Source organism: Neofelis nebulosa, chromosome 9 (genome assembly GCF_028018385.1).
Source record: "Neofelis nebulosa isolate mNeoNeb1 chromosome 9, mNeoNeb1.pri, whole genome shotgun sequence".
NCBI classification, from domain to species: domain Eukaryota; kingdom Metazoa; phylum Chordata; class Mammalia; order Carnivora; family Felidae; genus Neofelis; species Neofelis nebulosa.
Genome location: NC_080790.1, coordinates 63,558,300 through 63,578,614, shown reverse-complemented (window position 1 = coordinate 63,578,614; position 20,315 = coordinate 63,558,300). Strand labels below are relative to the sequence as shown.

Sequence of the window (20,315 nt, the reverse complement as noted above, 5' to 3'; positions counted from 1 at the left end):
TTTTATCACACCGGGGGGCAGGATTTCAACATATGAATTTTGGAGGGGGGACACAAATATTCAGTCCATACCAGCAATGCAAAGTGAAACGAGCAAATTCTACAAGGAGACAGAAAAAAAGCAAGGGCTGTGAGAATTCTGAGATGGAAAAAGTTAGTAGCTGGGGGAAACCTAGTATTTGTAGACTAAAAGGGACTTTAGTGATCATCAGGACATTGGTATGAGTCACGCTAGCATTTTCTCTTTCCTCTCTTTTGCCCATGGTCAGGATTTCAAATCAGAACTCAGAACTCAGAAAGGAAAGAAGGAAGGAAGGAAGGATGGAAGGAAGGGAGGAAGGAAGGAAGGAAGGAAGGAAGGAAGGAAGGAAGGAAGGAAGGAAAAGAAAGAGAAATAGAAAGAAAGGAAAAGAGAGGGGAAGGGAGGGGAGGGGAGGGGTGGAGAGGAGAAGAGAGGAGAGGAGAGGAGAGGAAAGGAAAGGAAAGGAAAGGAAAGGAAAGGAAAGGAAAGGAAGGAAAGAGAGGGAAAGAAAGGGAAAGAAAGAAATCTCATTGTGCATTGGATACATAATAGTGTGTGTCTATCTCAACTCCTCTCTGTCCTCTAGATTGACCATTGACATAGTCCATAGTATTTGTATTAACAAATTAACAAAGGGATTTGTATTAACAAATCACACAGCAAGAGAAGCAGCACTCCATTGAGGAGTCCTGGAAATGACTGGCCTTTATGGAACGAACTAGCTATGTACATGGACACCTGATAAAGATCGGAAGGAAGGTCATGAGACTTCCATTGGAAGGCTGAGCTTTTCTTCTAATTCTCTTAACCTACAATGGGCTACATAAATTCCTGCCTACCTAGTAGTATCTTGTGATTCTTTTCATACCCCCTTAAACACAGTGTTACAGACTCCACTCTGACGTCTTCATTCTGAATCTCTCTCCCTACGACACAGAGATTTCTGTAAACTCAGCAGTAAAACCCAGCCCCAGAAGTTGGCAAAGCTGCATAGTAGGCTCCTCTTACTCAGGTCTGTCCCCCTCTGAATGCTGATGTGTTCTTGAAATGAGGAAGCTTTAAAACCCCTTGTTGACATCGGTCTAAGATCTCTCTGTCTGAGGTACTATCAGGGAATTCGCAGGGCATTCATCAAAATCAAGCTGATGCAAGCATGAATACTCACAAGAAAGAGCCCTTTTTATGCTGAAAACTGCTGAAGGCTGGAAAAGGGGCTAATTTATTTAAATTATCCCTCTAAGTGTCAAGCCCCACACTTTGTGGAAGGGTCTGACAACTGTGGGTTAAAGAAAGTTTTCTCAAATTTATAAATAAATTAGTGACGGTGGGAAGTTAACCTGGGAAATCAGAGTAACAGAAAAGTAATCGCCATTGATGTTGATGCAGATGTAGGAAAAATACAGTTTTCTGCTATTAAGCTTTTAAATGTCAGCAAATGGCAGTTTAGTAGATCATTTGCTAATAATGATTAAATTTCTCATTAAAATGTTTCCTTCATTATTCTTCAGGTAGAAATGTGTAATTCAATGATTGTTACATCAATTACACTTAAAAAGCTCATTAAAATACTGAAATATTATCTCTCGTAGTCGGAGTACTTTAAGAGTACTGTACTAATTATAAAAGAAATAAACTCTTATAATAGCACCATTTGAACTGATGCCTTATAAATTCTTAATGTAAAGCTAACATGTAAAGTTTAAATCAAATATATAGATCCAATAAAACAAAACCTTTTTAATCTTGTTTTACCTTCAAAAGGACTCTGATTATTGTAATTAAATAATGCATGATATAATAAAGATCTAGAATGTGTGATTATTTCATTGGCAATTGAATATTGGTGCTTTTTATTTATGCAAGCAATGTATCACAGGCAATATGCATCAAGCGTTAAAATATTGATACAATTACACCTAGCTTGCCGAACCAATAAAAAAATCTGTGACATGACTCTGCTGATGATACGAGGACAGTTTGAAATCCTTTTTAAATTTTAATAGTCTGATGTGCTGGGTTATGCTAATTTTGCTAAGAAATAATGCCTCCAAGATTCACTGTTGTGCTTTTCATTCCTGCGAGCGAACAAATCCAGCTTTGCTCAGCATGGCTAACAAGTAGAGTTTGCTTCTGTACGCATTTGACCATTCTTTTTCTGGAAAAGATAAAAAGCACAGTAAGGTTTGGGGTTAGTTTGTTTGTTTTTAAGGGTATTCATTCATATTATAATGACCTTTCTCTAATTTTCTCATTTACTAAGTTTCACAGTTGCTTTTAAAACATTCAAATGCTTTTATTCTTAAGTCCTTTCTCAACAGAGCAAAGGGTTAGGGAAGTTTTCCTTGTAGCTGTTCTATTATTAAAGCCTTGGCAAGTGACTACGTGGGGCTCTGAGCCTGCCCCAGAAGTCCTCCATGAAAGCAATAGATGACAGAATTTTTCTGCCATGTGCACACCTGGGGTTCAGTGTTACATAGCTGACCCATTTTCTCACCTGTACAAATGGACCCAAAATGCCTTTGTTGTTCTGTGTGCACAGGAGTAATTTCATACATAATTGTTGACTTAAAAACACAGCAACAGAAAGAGACACTCTGCTCATTTGGCTGCTGAAAGGTTTGTATGATTCTGGGGGCTCTTTGCTTTATTTTTAGACCCTTACCCTGGCTGGAGGGGGAAGGTGTTTTCTATTATCCCACCCAGCAGCAGTGTTAATACAGAAGGATGCAGAGATTCAGAACACGATAGCTGTGCAAGGAGCGACAACAACAAGAAAAAAAAAATCACATAGTTCAACTTGCGTATTTTACAGTGAGGGCATCTTGACACCCTAAGAGGTGAAGGGGTTTTACAGGCGTTCCTTCTTTCGACCAGTCTTAGAGCAGGATCTGATGGAATTACCATTACACCATGGTTACCTAGACCTTCTCCTCAGTGATGGTTATCTGGGAGACCTGATTAAAAAAAAAAAAAAAAAAACCCACCCGGTCCCTAAGCAAAAGCTGCCTGATATCTTTGCTCTCCAAAGAAGTACCAGATATACTATGGAGCTCTGAAAGAGATGGGAATTGTTGAGCCTGTAAACAGAATGTATACATTGCAGTAATTTAATCGTGTCTTAAGACCCCAGAGTTGTACTCTAGAGCCAGTAACTGTGTAAACTCCATCTTCACCTTCCCTTCCAGTGACTATAGTTCCCCTTTTAGCAATGTCAAGTGTATTTTCTCCCTCTTTTCCTATATGAGTAAGTAGCAATGGCTGGTGATGATACAGCACAGTTGATCATCATGAATGTCTATAGGATGTCATATTTATGCTCTTCTGTTTAGCTTAAATCTCACTCAGGTTCTAATAGCAAACAGTCCAGTTACAATGGGCTAGCATTGCAAAGCATCTGCTCAATTCAGATAAATAAGACCAATGCCTTTGAAGGGCAAAGTTTCAATACAAGTGGCCTGCCATTTCATTTGGAGATGCAATTCTTCTGCAGCGTAAATAACAAAGGGGAAAGGGATCATTTGCTAATTGATTAATTATCTTGTAAATGAATGACAAACCTGTGGAGTGCTAGCTAGGTGTGTGTAGAAGACCTGGCTGCTTTCTTTTCTCCTTCGAGTGTCTGAGTACAAGTGATGACGAGGCTCTGTACACACAAAGTGGCATCTGTTACACCAGGCTGGAGGCCACATGCCATGATGTGCTTGTCGTTTTGTTAGTACTTGAAAACCATTCGTTGCTGAATGCAGGTATTTGTGTGTGCACGCTGGTGTGCAGAAGCATACAAAAAGAAATGAAAATTAAATTTCAAGTCCCAAGCGCTCCAGTGAGTTAAGAGTTCAGTTGGGATGGCCGACTGTTCTTTTTTTTTTGCCTTGATTTTTACATTCTATAAATGGCAGAGTTGTTCTGAATAACAATCTTTTGTGGACTAAAAGCGCCAAGGATTAAAGATCAGGGAGAAGAGTGTTCGTGAAGTGCAAAAGCTGGGGGTTGCAGTGCCTTGATAACCACAGAAGAGCCGATAATTAACATTCCTGCTTCCTAGGCAAAAGGGCAATTGGTCTTCCAAAGGCGTAGCCTACTGCTCTGTTCCTCCCTCTGTATGAAAGTAGCTGATTTAGTCAGAAAGGTGACAGTTAAGGCTCTTTGCTGGCGGAATTTTTGCATCTTCCCAGTGCCTCGTTTCCCCGACTTTACCACAGAGGCTGTCCATCACGGTTGTTATGTATGCAGGCTGAGTGAGCCCGCAGGGGATCCTAGTTATTTACACTCTTTTTCAAGCTTCGAAGCTGTTATAATCATTCGCTGTCAACTTTGTGCTGACACTGAATTTTACTTTGTGTTTTTTATGCTCGGTTTGGGTCTAAAATACTGGCATCCATACCCTACACTGTAATTCCATGGGTGACTGAGCTGACCAGCCGTATCCTGTATTACTAACAGAGCCCTGGAATCCTGCTCCATATGGAAATTTCAGAATTTGTTGATTGTGGACACTAAACAGAGTCCTCCAGCTTTGTGCTTTTATCCTGGTGGTGGCCCTCAAGAATAAGCCAAGCGTCCGGTTTCATCTCAGTGCATTTTCGTCTTTAAGAACATGTAAGTATCAGTTTCATTTGCCCCTGAGTTGTCAAGTTGGAACAGGCAGAACTTTCCCTCTGCAACACCCAGTGTGATTTTCAGGCATTACTCTTTCCTCCAGACCCCTGTTAAAAGGAAAATGTTTGTGATCTCCCCTTGTGGTTGCCCCCTGCTCATTCCTTTCTGCCTTGAATGGGTCAGAATACGTGCTGGAAATGCATTCATGATTCAGATCAAAATAGAAGTGTTGTTCTAGGTGCCACGAATGACAAGGGACAGATTATACAGACCCTGGATAAGGCCACCAGAGGGATGTGAGTGATGTGCTTTTAGACTTCATCAGGGGACATTTGCATGCTCAGCCCTCAATGTCCTGTGTCCTAATCATGCGGGGAATAAACACCTTCCTTTCACTTGTGAACAACATTCTTCCCATGTAGCCCAGGGCCTGAAACCTTTAATGACAGGGCAGGGGATGGTTTCTCCATGTTTAAAATGTACTAAGTTTCTGTGCACCGTCCCCATCCCTCCAATGTGAAAATTTCATGTACGTCGGGGCCCAAAGGGAAGTGATCCACAAAATGATATGACCCTATTCTTAACTGGACTTGAAATAAAGCTGGTCAAGGAGCTTGTGTGCTCGGCCAATGTAATAAAGTAGACAAATAATTACCGAGCAAATCAAACACACTTACACCTCAGATGATTTTGAAATATTATCTATAATCGGGCACTTCTGTGCTAGGAGGAAAGGTTAATAAAGTAATTTAAAAAAGATTGTGTGGAGTATTATAGAATCAGAAGAGGGCTGGCGATCATAATTGTTAATCTCCTAAAACACCAGTTCTGCATTGCACAAAGCAGATATTTTAGTACATATTCTTATTGTGTATTCCACTTATTACTATATTAGCTTGCTTAATTATCCTGTATAAAAACCTTACTTTCGATTTTTTTTGGTATTAAAAGAGTTGATATGATTATTCCAGCAGACCAGCCATGCATATGTCAGTCTTGATGTGTAGATGTGTACAGACAAGTAATATCTTTGGAAATTAGTTGTCTTTATGTATGCCACATAGGAGAGCAATACTGGAGTGGGCACATGGTATTTATGTAGCAGCAACCCTTTCCTTCCTGCTGTCATTTGCCACAGATACATAGACAATGACACAACTTTTGCAGTTGGAATCAAGAAAGGTAATTTCTAAGCTAGTTGCTAGTAGTTTAATACTCTTGAGATAGAGCTAAGGTGTATGGTTGTGGGATGTACCTGCAGGAAGATCTGTTCACATAAAAACATCTATTAAAAGTCATATAAAAAAGTAAGTTTTAATCATTCTTTCTTCTATTGAAGAATCGGTTTGGCATAGAAGGAAAAAAAGGGAGGAGGGTAAGCATGGGAAGATATAAGTCCCACCTCCACCAATATTTGTACCCCAGGGCAGATTGGTTTCTGGAAAATAGGAATAACAAAAAGATCTGCCTCATAGGGCTTTTAGAGGATATATGAAAGAACTACATAAACTTCAAAAGCCCCTGCTAAAAATATTATTTATTACACTTCTTTGTTTCACCAAAGTTTCCCATCACCTTCATATCATAATATTTTCTCATAAGTATTTGAAATATTTAATGTATAGTTATGCAACTATTTTTCACCTTAAATTAAGCCCAGACTGGTTAGAAAAACGTTTCTAATGTTTTTCTGTGCAGATAATTTGTGCTTTAAATTATTGCCCTCTCTTGGCCCTCCTGCCTCTTCTGGTAACCTTATACTTTTCTCCTTCCACTTCCAACATCTCAGCCAGGTGATGTGCTGCTCCCATGCTTTCACATCCAGTTTATCCTTCGCCTCCTTGTACTCACGCTTTTGTGACCGCCACACCACTGAAACCGATGTGTGTTCGTCCACGGTGGCCAGTGGTCGTTCCTCCAAACCATGCCTTTGACCTGTCTGCCGTGGGCAACCCTCGGCCTCTGTGACACAGCCGGCTCCGGGTCAGCCACCCACTCCCGCTTTGTGTTTCCCTTCCTTCTTCTCCTTGCTGGAGAGGATGCTCCACAAGCTCAGCCTGAGCTCCTGGCTCTTCTCTCTTTCCCCCTGCCCTCCCCGGGGCCTTCAGAGGCTCTGTCCATTCCCGCTGCTTCAAAGATAGCCTTGCTGCTACTTACGCCACCCACATCTCCCTTTCAAGCCTCAAACCCCAATCCCTCATAAGAACATAAACAAACACAATTCTGGCTGCAGCTGTGCAGAGCTCTCCACTAGCAGGAGTTACTGTAGCTGTCAGAGTGACCAGATTTGAGGAAGCTTTATTTCAGAGTCAGGGGAATTAGGGTCTTAATTCCTGCAGACTGAAGCAATTGTGACGTCGTTCATTTGATGTGATTTTGGTGTAGAACCAAGCAGGCTTGGTGACATGTTGGAGCCCTGTGCTAGAACCAGCTACTAAACATTGTTTCTCATAACAGTGGGGGTTCAGAAGGAGCCTTCCACTCTCATCTACCACCTGATGGCGTGGGTTGAGGACTGTGGGGATATGGCAAGGTAAGGGATACCCTGCCAGCACAGAGGACTTTCAGAATGACTGAGCTGACATGTCTATTAGTTGGCTTTGTGGATTAAGATTTTCCTTTTCTCTGGCAGCAAATACTAAGCTCTTAGAACTCTTGGCAGTAATGTTGGCAGGACTCCAGTAAGCCAGCCTCTTTTGAGGACTTTGACCCAGGCCAACATGGTCTATGATTTCAATTAAAAAAAAAAAATCAAAAGGTGAAAAAAAATGAAGAAGAAATCACAACACATTGTGACTCTCAGGTGGCATCATACCCACGAAATTTTGTGGCACCGTTCCACCTGTCTCCTGAGAGATGAGAACCTTGTCTAGTGCTGTCTTTCATCACTGCAAAAAAAGTTCAAGTCAGGACCACAGATGTCTAATATGTGTCATTGAAAGCATGGCTTTTCTCTGAACTTGGCAGCTGAAATGAGTTGACTCCAACCTTCTTCTGGGATCAATACCAAGTCCCTATGGAGAGCCGAATGTCTTTCTCGAGGAAAACTCATGGACCCAGTGTAGATTAGGGGGTGGCAGGTGTCGAGGGAGGATGGGAGAATTATGTTTGTGAAGGAAAATCAAGGGAGCAGGAAGATCTCTCTTCTCTTCTCAGTTTTTGGAACTCAGCTACCATCACTTCACATGCCCTGCTTCTGTAATCAGTGCCTCTGGATCTAATGTTGCTCTTCTGTCTGGCTGCAATGTTAGGACACGAAGCTTCCAATGGAATTTGCTGGATGAGTAGCTAGTTGGTCAGAACAGAAAACTAACAGACATTATTTTTTTTCAGCAGTATTTTCCTTTGGCCATGTTTCCAAATAAAACCTTCTAAATTCAGTATAGTTGTGTCTGCATGACTGATTTCTAGAGTAAAGCAGGTAGGTAGCATATTATTTCAAATACATAAATATTAGCCATATGTAATGCTGGCCAACAATTTATTGGTGGGATTGACTTTGTTGATATCAGCTCTGCTTTGTTGATCTCTCTCTCCCTCCTTCTCTCCTTCCTTCTGCCATTCTTTCCTTCCTTCTTTTCTACTTTCCTTCCTTCTTCCTTCCTTCCTTCCTTCCTTCCTTCCTTCCTTCCTTCCTTCTGTCTTTCTTTCCTTTCTTGGATACGATATGGATATCTTATATTTATTATCATTGACCAAAATGATTTGTTGTGTTTCCTTGCTTATAATACTGACATCAGCCATTGCATTGTTCAATTGTTCTTGCGTTTACATTTCTACACAAGGTTAGAGTTTTCCTACAATCTCTGGAGATGTAAAGATACAAAGAGTAAAAAACAGAATAACTGGTTTGTCTTTATATAAGTAAGGTCAGAGCACATCATCATATCACATTTTTTTTAAACAAGGTAACAGAATTTCATACTATGAGTACCTAAGATCCAGTACACGGAACAGGTTAGAGAAGTAATATAGTCATAGTAATTACTTTCATCTGGCAAAATATTTCAGTCAGCAATGACTAGCAATAAAATAAAATGATCACCTTTAGTGTATCTATTACAAAAACAATTGCCTAAAATAAGAGTGGTTTAAAATACCTGGTGGAATATAAAACATCCATACAGACTCTCTCTCTCTCTCTCTCTCTCTCTCTCTCTCTCTGTGCGTGTGTGTGTCTCCCCCTCCCCCCACCTTCCCTCTCTGTCACACACGCGCGCACACACACACATTCCACACAGGCCACAGACTGTGTTAACAGCAATTTACCTGAAATGTACAGCAGTTTTTGTTCAAGAAAAAAATACTCCAATTAAGGATTTATAAATAAATACTGTACTATTATAAGTACTGTCCTTTTAGAAATGAGTTTTCTTTTAGCTTTTAAGGTTTATAGAAATCACTTATCTGCTCCTTAAAAGACTCCTATTCTTTTTTTCTTCTCTTTTTTATAAATAGAGTGAATGTGAAACATCATTAATCCAGTCGTAATATCATCTGATAGTAGCTAATCCTTTCTTAGGCACAGCTTTTCTTGGGCCTTTGGAATATAGAAATGTGCTTTTACTGTCAGGCATTTTATTTAAGCATCAATCTATTCTTCATGCTTAATTGTGTTTTGTGAAAGACCACCAAGCAAAATGAACAGTGTCTTCAAAGTTCCTTCCCTGGGAGTCCTGTGACATTCTCCAGCCCGCTGTTTTGTATGCTAAGGTCATGGATCAAGGGCAGCTCCGTGCCTGTGGTTTGGACTTGGCTGTGGGCTCCAGCGGGATGATGCAACCCGCACTGATCCTAATCGGTCAGAAGAAGTCTATTAAGTTTGAGCCCTTAAGCTGTCGCAGCCAAATCAGGGATACCAAAGTTACATTTGTTTTTGTGATGACCATTCATTTTGGTCAAATGAAGAAATTGCTCGTGTGGGTTTTTGTGGCTTCAGGGGCAAAATCTGTGAATGTCACGTATCTTTTAGCCTCTCTGCTTTCTCAGAGATATTATTGAGAAGACGTTTATGAAAAAAAAATCATTTTTATTGCAGCTGTTTATAAGTCACCTTGATCATAAAGGAAAAGAGGCAAAAGAAAGGTAATCAGAAGCTCGGTTTCTTTCTCTTAGTGAATGACAAAGTTGGGAAGGCCTGTGTGCTGAGGTCCTGGGGACCCAGTGCGTGGAGCTGGGGCTGGGGCTGCCTGTGTCACTTACTTAACAGGCAGGAGTGGGCTCAGGACTTTCATCGTGAAACTCTTCATGCTTTTTCAAACACCGTAGTCTGGCTGAATCAGAAAACATCTAAATCTTCTCTCTTAGATCCAAATTATAGCCGTGCACTCAGTTTTTTTCACCTATGAAAAGATTTTTGGTTTGAGAACAATGCTGCCTGGGGATGGCATCCTGACCCATAGCTGCCAAAAAGAAAGAATTAATTTTTCTTCCCATTTTCTTCTTTAAAATTGTTGAATTTTTAGTTAGCCAGGGGAAGGGTTTCCGAGTGATACAAATGTTTATCTGAACTCACTTTCTAGTAAAACAAATGGAAAACAGGAGTGCATCTGGTGTATGCATTGCTTCATCATTGCAGAACAATAGACTTCAATGTGCTTGGCAGGGAAGAACTTAGGTGTTCCATTTCACAGATGGAAAAACTGAGACCTGAAAGAGTAAATGTCCAGACAACTGACAGCAGAGATTGCTAGAAGCTATTTTAACTCTCATGAAAGTGGTTTGTTTACCACCAATATCCAGCAAAAGCTGTCACCTTCTGTAGGAACAAAATTTTTCATAATGTTCATTATTCTAATAATAAGAAGATATATACAATAGTAGTTGTTTTGTGGCTGTAAAGTCAGGCTGACTTGGATTGGAGCATAGCTTGGACCCCTGTAGAAGTTCTTCAATTTTTCTGAGCCTCAGTTTGCTAACTTGTAAAGTGGTCAAGGTAATTATTCATACTTCAGAAGTCTGTTATAAAAATGCATATAAAGTATTTCACACCAGATGCAGAACATTATAATTGCCCTAATCATGATGGTTAACTTTGCAGTTTACTGACAACCTCCCCAACATCAAGGAGAAGAAAATTTTACAGTTCCAGTCAGGAAAAGGAAAGCATGTGTGAGTATGATATAGAAAATAATACATTTTCTAAGATTGCATTGTGAGAACTGAAAAAGTATAAAAATAATGGTATTTCAAATTGGCGTACTATTATGTTGCAGTACTGCTAGCAGATAGATGTAAAAATAAAGTACAGATGTATCTCTTTTTAGCAAAATCTGATATATGGAAATCCAGATTTAGAGAAAGACTGGTTATAGGGTCATTATTTGCTTTACAAAGCTATTTGGCTTAAGGTTCCTTTATAAGGGAACTTCCCTCGTATCTTTAATGTAATATTTCATTTACTGAAAAAAAATCACACAACTTTGCAAGAACTCATTTCATGCATAAATTGAAGCACATCTGTTGAATGTATAGAGGAAAAAATAGAAGTTGAAAGAAGGAGTACATTAAAAGTTAGGAATAAGTCAGATAATAACACATATGAGGCACACAGAAGGAGAACATTAAAAGTTAGGAACAAGTCAGATAATAACACGTATGAAAAATAAAGTAGCAAGGGAACATGACGTACTGAAACTTTATCTTTTATAATTAAGGCTTATTAATAATACAAATTCATAGAGTTCCTATTCTGTGTGTCTGTGTGTCTGTGTGTGTGTGTGTGTGTGTGTGTGTGTGCACATGTGCTTATGAGAGAGAGAGAGAAGGAGAGAGAGAGCCTGCCGTCACCTCTCTATATGGCTTTCTGTTTCGCTGTGAGCTGACTCCTCCCAAGTTCTCCAGAATTTGGCACATGCACCTAAAATGCAGCCATAATGCATTCACGTCCTTCCAAACTCCATTGATTTTGCATGTCATTCCTTTTGACTAAAATTTTGTCCTCAACACTCTGGCAACCTCAGTAGCTAATGTCTATATCTGTCACAGCTAGGCTTCCCCTTCACTGGAAGGTCTTTTGGATGGCATTTCATCTCCAGAACACTCAGGGAAGCCAACCTTTGCTGGACATTGGCTTACCTTCTTAGATGGTTTTGTTGTGGGGTGTAGCAGAGCATAGACTTTGGAATCCAATGGACCTGACCTTGAACTCTGGCTCCATATCTGACTTGAGGTTTGACCTGGATCATGTGTACTGATCTCTCTGGGCTTTACCCTCGTTCATCAATACTCCTGGGAAAATCAACGGTACTTCATATCATTTCAGAGGAGATATGGTGAAATGCGTAAAGACCTTAGCATAGTGCCTAGAAAAAAGTTGGGATACAACAAATGTTTCTATCATTTTTTCTATATTACACTGCATTGTAACTACTGTTTATTTATTTATTCCTCTGTTTCCCCATTGAACTATGAGCTACTTAAAGGAAAATACTGGATCTTACCCAGCTCATATTGCCAGAGCCCATCTGATTCATAAAAAGTGGGCACCAAATGCATATTTGTGGAATCTAATTGCGACAAACACAACAGCATATATTTTCATGGAATATGGCAAGTCCGAGAGTAAAGTTATGCGGAAGGAGAAGAGAAAGAACGAAGAGGTACAATGAAGTCCAAAGGGCACATATCACTAGAGAACTCTCCAGGTTGCCCCCAATTAATTAGCAAGTATTCTTTGGGAACATTTGTTCAATGAGTTTTGAGTCACTCTAATTACGCTGACTTTTTTTTTTCAGTCTACTAATATGTTATGCAGTAATGTGCTAAATGCCTTGATAAAACTGAGACCCGTTCCCCCAAACTGTTTGGTTAATCATTCCCAAAAACATAAAGGAAACCTCAGAAAGATTAGGGAAAGAAAGAAAGGGAATGAGGTTGATAAAGAGGAAGGAGGAACGTGGGGAGGAAGGAAGGGAGAGACTCATGTGCTCTGGAGTGAATCTCTGCTAATTGTAGGTAATTGCTACTTTCTCTAAGCACGAACTATTCATACCTGTGATAATCTGTTCTAGAATTTTGCTAGAGATATATTCTGGATATTTTTTTGGTTTTTCAAATTAAGTTTTTCCTTCTTTAGACCACACTGATCCCTGGTTGCCTATGATTAAACCACGATTAAAAAAAAAAATCATTGATAGGCTTTTCACATTCACATCTGGACCGTTTATTAGATTCTTTCAGTTACCTGAGAGATAATTTGCCTGGCCTGGAACCTTGAACTCATTTGAAGCAACCAGGTTATATTTTAGTATGTCTTGACTTATCTTGGGCCACAGTTCACTCTTAACTCTGTTTGCTCTGCCCTCTCTAGTTTGAAGATCATTCTTCATGATAGAGACCACAAAATCAGAATAGGAGGTGAATAGTTCTGTGTTCCTTGTGACATCTGTTAACATTTTGCTGTGTGCCCCAATCAATGTACCTATCCCTTTGTTCTTCTTTACAAACAGAGCTTAAAATAGCTTTCTGTTGTCCTTGGCAGTTTTTCAACCTATAGCCAACCTTTAGCCCTCCTGACAACATTCTTAAGGCACTTTTTATATTGGCTTCTCATCATCTTTTCAGCCTTCCATTTTGGGTCTGTGTCCCTTTATGTTTTGCATTCAATAGCTTTAAAAAGGGAAAACAATGCTCTTTTCATGTTATATTATCTTGGAATAATCTTTGGAATAATCTGTGATTGTTTTGTCAGAATTTTTAAAATAGATTTATTTTCCCTTTAAAATGATACAATCATAGGATCATATGTACATTCTCATTACTTTGATGCCTGCTTTTCTAAATTCTAAGGTAAATACCTATGTCCAAGATTATTTTTCTGTGAATATGACTCTAAGATGACATGTTACTTCCCTCCAAGTTTCTCATCACTTTTAGCTCATCAATTGAAGCTTCCTCCTTGTTCAAAATAAATTCAAAGCAAAAATTCTCCAAACTGATCTCTCATCTTTCCCAGGGACGCAACCAGCAGAAGGCAAGCCAAAACCTTACCAGAAGTTTTTCGTTTAGAAGAATTTTATGGCAAGTCTGTGGGAGAAAAGTTTCCCATCACTAATTTAACTTATCTCTATATTAGTTCTATAATCTGTGTTAGGAAGGCATGGGACAGGGAGTCAGTCCATTTCTGAAATGAAACAACTTTGAGTTTCCTCTTCTTTTAACCTCACTGAAATGCATTCTCTCACAGTTCCTCATCAGGGCCATTCATGTCCCTTCTTCCTTGATACAAAGTGCTGGAGCCACATCCACATTACAGACTCTTTTGGGGGCCAATTATACCCATTCAAAATGTGGCTCATAGAACGGTGCCAGTCTGCATGTGGTTTATTAGTGGTTTGCAAAAAGATAAGCACAGAAATGGAAAGTAATTCTGTTGACACTTTTAAAGCAATTTAACAAAAATAATTTTATGTATGTTGAATCTGATAAACATCGAGGCTTGAATTTTATATATCTTTTTAAGAATTTTTTTCTAGTGATTTATTTTTATTACACTGCACAACAATATTGGTTTAGAACAGACTGGAAAGGAAGAAACCGGTGAAGGACCTGATGATCTGGGAAGCACTACTAGACAGGAGGTCCACATCTTACAAAGACTTGCTGTAGGTATAAGGTCATATCTAGCTTTTTTTATTGAAGTGACACATTAAATGTATTATTCATAGTCTGTTTATTTGTTGTATATGACCACACGGAACAAATTCATTGTGTCTGCCCGCCTTTGCTGTTGGTTTCTTCTGAAACATCCTGATCGACTCATGGACAATTCAATATCTCTAAATCACATCTCTTGATACAGCTTAATACAAAGTTTTAAAGCTTTATTCAATTTTTGCCTTTTGGGGGCTCAAATTTCAGCACAGTTTGCTTGGCTGTGATATTGTATGGCATCAGTCCTCAAAGGACTACTTCTTCTGTGCAGAAGACCCTCTTTGTACCATCAGGAAGTGAAGGGAAAACAAATCCTCTTTTGGACCACCTGGTGATTTCCCAGATCCCCCTGGGGTTCTCAACTGAAATTGGAGACAGATGCTTCTACCACCTGTAGGCCCATGTCCTCTGCTTCTTGCTTCCATTTCATGGCCACAGGTAAACCGTGACCACATCTCCTAGAGACAGCATTGACCACCACATAGAATCACAGTTGAGATTCTATGATGACTTACATACATGTTACATCTACATCCCAGGAAAATCGTTTACATCACATAAGGGCCAAACGTGATTTCCTGAACTCCTTTGTAGAGAGCTAACTACTCTCTCCCTCCACCTCTGCCTCTTGGAGAAGTTGATGAAACTCTTCCAATGTGACTGTCCTGAGAATTCTCCTCATTCTATGTGTAATGGGAGGGAGGTTGTCATTGCCCTTATGGGAAGTCTATACTCATTATCCAGAGAAGTGGCTCCATCTATGACACGAAACCCCACCAGTCCAAACTTTCTTCTTTTTCCCCTCTTCACACCAGATTCAAATTTTCCTGGCTTCTCAGAAATGTTCTTTCTTCTTTCTTGTTGGGTTCCATTTATTTACAGGTCATTTCTAGGACCTTTATCTTCTTTAATAAGCTGGAACCACAGAATGGCACTCATCAAGTTCCTTTACTTTCTGCTCAGGACAGAACTCTAAGCTGCATTTACAAAATGCATATTACTGAGATCCTGGACAGGAGGAAAAACACAGAACCATCCAACAGGATCCTCTGTGATCCTAACCCCCAGGTATCAACACACACGGCTGCCTATCACAGGTCCCCTTATAGTCCGTCTATTTGCTATTCCTTGTTACACCAAGGCTTCCAGCACAGGGTTGTGTGTGGTGGTGATGGCTGTGGTGGAACGGGGCACTGAGTAATGCTGCCACTAACCAGTGTGCCGCGTGGGTTAGATCTGCTTCCTTGTTCAAACCCAATGCAGAATAGCCCACCTGGAAATGGGAGTTCTTCACAGCCTCTTCCTTGTCTTTGCTCCTCATTCCTTCCAACATCTCGTTAAAAGCCTTTGGGATGTGATGAGCGCAAGCGCTGGGAGGACGGATGAGAGAGGTAGTGGATCTTGGAGTTATGAAAACTGTGGATTTGTGCAGCCTCGGTGCAGGGGCTACAGAGTTTGGGATACCATGAGGCCGTAGATATCTGGGTGTAGGCCTGGGTCTAGGGTCCTTTGCCAGTAGAGGTGAGAGAACTCACGCTCTGAACAGGAAATAGGAAATGATGCTCTTCTTCAGATCTTCCCGTATTAACCCATCTCATTCTTTCCTCGCTTTGTATCTTATGCTTTTCTGTTTCCTGGAACCAAAGGGCAGGCCAAGGCAGTTTGCATTTCAACTCAGCTACATGATGACAAATATGTTTTCTATGGGCCAAACTGTTATTTAAGTATTGTTTCTATGGAAAAATTAATTACAAATTCTAAAGCTATTTACCAATTAACTTTGGGAATTAAACACATTTGTCACTTGGAGGCTGACTCTATGAGGTCGATTTAAGTAAATACATGCAGAAGTATATGTGTGTACTAGAATGCTGTATTTCAAGGCGGCTGTTAGATCGAATATAAAATATGGTGTATTATATTGTGAAAGCAAAAAATAAATAAATAAAAAAGCTTGACTTGATCTAAACAGAAACTGTAATATTCTAGAGTTTTTTACAAGCAAAGAAATGTATCTATGTAGACCTTGAACCTTGATTTGGACCTGTGTATTTAAGGATGAAATTTTAAGAGACGTGAATTTCACCAGATGTATGTTTTCAAGCAATCACTTGTTGGAAACAGTACACTTCTCTTTCCAAAATATTTTGCTTTAGCTCTAACATTTAGCTTAAAAAATTAATTGCAATAGAAAATTGAAAATACCGTATCTGTTATTTCCAAAGTTGGGATAGGGCAAAACACCAAATTCATAATGCAACAAAAATATTATTTGAGAAATTTTATTATGTCCCTTTAAAAGGCTATAAATGTTTTAGCTTTCATTTGATGTTTTTAAATACAATCCTCCACTTAATGTGTGTGTGTGTGTTTATGTGTTTGGTTATGTATTTTCCAACAGAATTAATAAAGTCAAGGTGCTAAAACAAGGCCAGTGCTTGTTCCATAGAATTGTTTCTGGAACAAAGCAAATAAATAATTATACTTTATTACAAGTAGCAAAATTTAACTTGATTATCTGAAGACTAATTATGTTAACTTCTATGACTTAAAGTGCAGTTTTTCCCCATTCCACTAATTAAAGGGATATTAATATCAGTTGTATTTTAGTCCTTGAGAGTCAGAACTGATAACGTACGATCACTGCCCACAATTTAACACAAGCCAAAATGATGGTAAAAGAGACCTAACAGTATACAGTTGTCAAAATGTACCTGCAGGCTCTCAGAGGAATATTAGAACAATTGACGGCAGGTGAAATAAAAGAAGTCTCAGACTTCTGAGTTCAGGAGGATTCGGCAGAATTTCCTACAGTGTCACTTGGGTGTTTAAAGCCCTAACATATTACATGAATGCTTCCTGCAATTAGGATAGCAACTACAGGTGGAACAGATTCAAAACTGCTTACCAAGTTGTTTGTATCTATTTCCCATGGGTTTCCTGAGGCCACAGAGACAAGGAAACGGTCTTAGTTTTCTTTTCAAAACTAATGCACATTAGTGGTGGCACCTTATTGGGAACCCCATGTCATTCCCTTAAAATCATAGACAGGCCACCCAATTAAAATTGTACTTTGTGGGGCGCCTGGGTAGCTCAGTCGGTTGAGCGTCCGACTTTGGTTCAGGTCATGGTCTCACAGCTCGTGAGTTCGAGCCCCTCGTCGGCCTCTGTGCTGACAGCTCAGAGCCTGGAGCCTGCTTCGGATTCTGTGTCTCCCTGTCTCTCTGCCCCTAACCCACTCACATTCTGTCTCTGTCTCTCTCAAAAATAAATAAACATTAAAAAAAAAAAAAAAAAAAGAAGAATTGTACTTTGTGGAAACCAAAGCAGCCCAGCCCAGGTGCTCCAAGGTACACTCATAGGGGCTGAAGACCTGCTTACACTGAACCACGCAATGCCTGCCTTGACCCCCTGCAAAGAAACACATCTTTTGCATATATGCTCTGTAGCAACCAGTGCTCTGCCAAGGAAAACTGCTATTTTAAATGGAGGCGCTTTCTGTATCAGCAGGAAGAATTTATGCCCAGCCAGTAAGGAGGCAGAGAGAAGCTTTTGTTGTCTGTCACATGTTAGTGCAGGGAAGTGCTCTGCCCTGAAGGTGCCAGGTAAAGAGAATTGCCAAGTAAAGAAAATTTATTGAATGTGTTTCCAAAAAGGAAGCATAATCTGACATTTTTTTAAGGATCTCAGAAAAATAACTTTCCTGTTGTTTTTTTTTTTTAACTTTCCTCAGTTCTAATACAAAGAATGCAAATGCAAATGCAAAAATACCTACCCTGTCTTAAGAGTGCTTTGATATAGCTTTTTCTATTTAATCATGTTTTCATTTGTAATTATTTTCTATGCTTCTCTCTATTCATATGTCTGACTGTATCACACCACTAGATGTTGAATTTATTAATTTTTCCCCTCTCTAGTGCTCTCCCTCCCCAGGAACCGCATTATTTGGGGTCCACCTGATACTTCCCCTACCACGTCTCAGTTTGGGGTAGCCAAAGTTCTAGACTTTTCAACCTGGGAATAGAGGTAAAGGATCAAACTTCCTTTTGAAAGCCTAGAGCAGTCTGAAATCTACTTCAAGCTTTAGGTTGTGCTCTGGCTTTGGAAAGCAAGTTAAGAGCCTTTAGGCTTTTCACACCTTCCGCCCCGCCCCCTTAACTCTAAGCCCCGCCCTCATTTCCTGTTACCACCGACTTTCCCACAGTTTTCCTCAGGATTTGTTCCTTTGCTCAGATGTTCTTAGGACTAACATGAAGGTAGTCACATTTGCCTACTCCAGGATTTTAGAAAACAGGCTAGACCAAAAAGACAAACAACAAAACAAAAACACCAAGTGAATGAACCCGAATAAAATGAAGGCACCTAATTTCAGATTGTATCGGAATGTCGCTCGGCCCTTTCTCTCTCTCTCTCTCTCTCTCTTTACAAAGCAACCTCAACTCCCGTACTCTGTTCCAACTTGGTCAGCGACTGACGAAGTGAAAGGTTCCACCTCTGAGCAGGTAAAATATGTTTGTTAGAGAAGGACTGCTCCGCGCGGTAAGAATGACAACAATTAGCACATGCTACTCATTAACAAACGGAGATTAGAGCAGCCGAAATGGCAAGCTGCCATCAGTGTGATAGTTACGGGGCAGTTTAATTTCTAACGAATGTGAGCGCTGGATCAGTAACAATATTCGACAAAATGCCGCCTGCATTCTCTTATGGCTTTCATTACCAAATTGAAAATCTGTGTAGATTTCTGAAAATTACTTTTAAATGTAGCCAATCTCCTAGACTGCAAGGCTTGATTTGCTGGTGAGGGAGCCCTGCTGTGAGATTTTAATGAAAGATCATAGTGGCCCTCCAAGGCCGGCAAAGAGCTATAGGCCCTGGAAGACCCGAAATAATCTGTTTTACTTTTAATGGCAGCCATTTTATATTCATTAAGATCAAAATGCAGTTTTGCAGGCAAATTGCAAAGCTGTTCCACTCACAGCTTGAGAACCTGGAGGCCCTACAGCTTTTTATCTTGTTCATAAGCAAATATGCAGTTAATATCTTTTAATATGCTTTGATGCTTGGTACCTTATGGGTACATTGTACCGGAGGTTAGAGGACTGCATGTTTCCTTGGCACAGTCAGCCACCAACCAAAGCGGTAGTCCTTTTATTTCCATAATGGCAGAAGAAATGAGTCTCTTTCTCTCTTTTTATCCCCCACCCCGTTTTTTTTTTCTTCATATGAGATCAGCTCAAATAAATTGTAAAGCACTGTATAGTGTACATTCAGGGTCTCAGAGAAGGCGCAGTTTTTCACTGGGATCCATCTGTTGGTGGTTCATATTATTTAAATTTATACAGTCACATTATTTAAATGTAAACAGCCAAATAAGATAGGATCAAATCATTGGCATCTGGAAACTGTGCTCTCATCCTCTTTGATTGTGAGGTTGTCTGCATTAATAATGGAGTTCTAAAGACTGTGATTCCACCTGATATACTGTATGACCTTAACAGTTGTGATTTTATCAGGGTTTCACTGTAGTAGAAAATGAAGGTATTTTGCAGCTCATTTCCAGCAAAGCTAGTTTGCATTATCCTCCGTCCAGAGCAGGTCTGTTTTGTGGGTTATAAAATATCAACCCCCCTCCCCACTGTCCCCTTTCTGTTTTGCAGCTATACTTCCGGTCTAGTACCATGTTGGAGATTAAATTCCATCAGATTTCTTGTAGCATGTAAATGGTACTGCGGTAAATGATTAGGTAGGTGGAAGGAAGGAAGGAAGGAAGGAAGGAAGGAAGGAAGGAAGGGGGAGGGAGAGAGGGAGTAAGGGGGAAGGCATTTAGTTTTATGAGGTACAAATCTTGGCCTCTCCCCAGCATAGCATCTATGTCCTCTAATTCAGCAACTTCTATCTCATCTCTAAGACAAGAAATAAGGTCGGTGCAAGTGGATCTTATTACTCAACCCATTACTCCATCTTAATTCCGCCTTAAGCAATCTGCCATTGTTAGAAATAATTGTCCCAAATCACAGAACTATTCAGTTGTTGTAAAA

General features: G+C 39.8%; 1 long non-coding RNA gene across 2 annotated transcripts in view; it reads left to right on the top strand.

Annotated features, from left to right (window-relative positions):
* The window catches only part of LOC131485063 (uncharacterized), a 240,984-nt gene that overhangs the window by 124,766 nt on the left and 95,903 nt on the right, over positions 1–20,315 (top strand). For both annotated transcript variants that reach the window (XR_009248610.1, XR_009248609.1), the window contains exon 4: positions 4,465–4,620. This is a non-coding gene — a long non-coding RNA (uncharacterized LOC131485063). The remainder of the gene's footprint in view (positions 1–4,464; positions 4,621–20,315) is intronic.